The sequence below is a fragment of the Chiloscyllium punctatum genome, chromosome 38 (genome assembly GCF_047496795.1).
Source record: "Chiloscyllium punctatum isolate Juve2018m chromosome 38, sChiPun1.3, whole genome shotgun sequence".
NCBI lineage: Eukaryota > Metazoa > Chordata > Chondrichthyes > Orectolobiformes > Hemiscylliidae > Chiloscyllium > Chiloscyllium punctatum.
The window spans coordinates 18,041,230-18,042,637 of NC_092776.1; positions in this window are offsets into that span (position 1 = coordinate 18,041,230).

Genomic DNA, 1,408 nt, shown 5'->3' on the forward strand with positions numbered 1-1,408 from the left:
CCTTTGCCAGCAACATAAAAACATTTCCAGTCCATTTCAGTTCTGCTCAGAGGTGGAGGGAGTGGACAGTTAATGTGAAAATTTGGCTGCTTTGTCCTGGATGGTTTCAAGCTTCATAAGGTAATATTTATTATGTTTTTTGTGCCTTGCAGATGGTGGACTGACTTTGTGGAGCCAAAGTGAGTTACTTACTGCAAGATTTATAGTTGTTAATAGCAACTTGGAGATAGTGAAGACTGCAGATGCTGGAAAGTCAGAGTCGATAAAATGTGGAGCAGGAAAAAGAACAGCAGGTCAAGTGGCATCAGAAGTGCAGGTGAGTTAACATTTTGGGCAGGACCCTTCATCAGGATTCAAGAAGTCCTGCCCAAAACGTCGACTCGCTTGCTCTTCTGATGCTGCTTGACCTGCTGTGCTCTTTCCAGCTCCACATTTTATCAACTCTTACAGTTATTGACATGCTTTTGTAGCCATGATATAGCTGATCCAGTAAGGTTTCTGGTCAGTTGAATCCCAAGATGATGTTAGTAGGGATTCATAGAGGATAATGACATTGAATGTCAATAGCAAGATGGTTAGATTCTCTCTCATTGGCGGTGGCTATTGCCTGACACGTGTGTGTTGGGTTAAGCAGCTGAGTGGTTCTGTCAGAACCCAAAGTGAGCAGGTTACTGGTGTCATAGAAATGTCCCTGGACTCAAGCTAGTAGCCCAGATTAATGTTTGGGTACATGGGTTTAAACCCCACCACAGGTGCTAGTGCCACTTAAGTTGGAATTATAAACTATTTAGTCTCAGAAATAATGACTGTTAAACACTCATTGGTTATCATAAAAGCTCATCTGTCTCACTAATATAATTTGGGGAAGAAAAATCTTCTATCCTGGCCTACATGTGACTCCAGATCCACAACAGTGTGTTTAACTCTTAACTATCTTCTGAAATGAGCTGGCAACCCACTCACTTCAAGGGCAATTAGGGATGAGAGGCAAGTTTGGTATTGCCAATGATGCCCACATCCCATGGAATGTTAAAGAAAAGAGTCACTTAATAGCACAGTTGACATACCCTTCCACCATTTTGCTGACGATCAAGGTTAGACTAATGGGCTGCAATGGATTTGTCCTGATTTTTGTTGTTTTGAGCAAGAACATAAATTGGAAGACAACATTGGTTCCTGTTACATTGAATCTACTTTTATCGAGGACCAGATTCTCTCAGTTCAACTTTAGAGATATTTTGAATAAATACATCCAAATCCCCGATACTCGTCAAAATAAAAATGCCACAATACTTGTCCGTTCCTACGTTCTCTTTACTCTGTAGCATCCTTCTCATCTCCACAGCCAACATGCTACAAAGACCCAGAGGTAAAGAAACTGCTCCACGGTAGAAGTGAATAGTCTCAG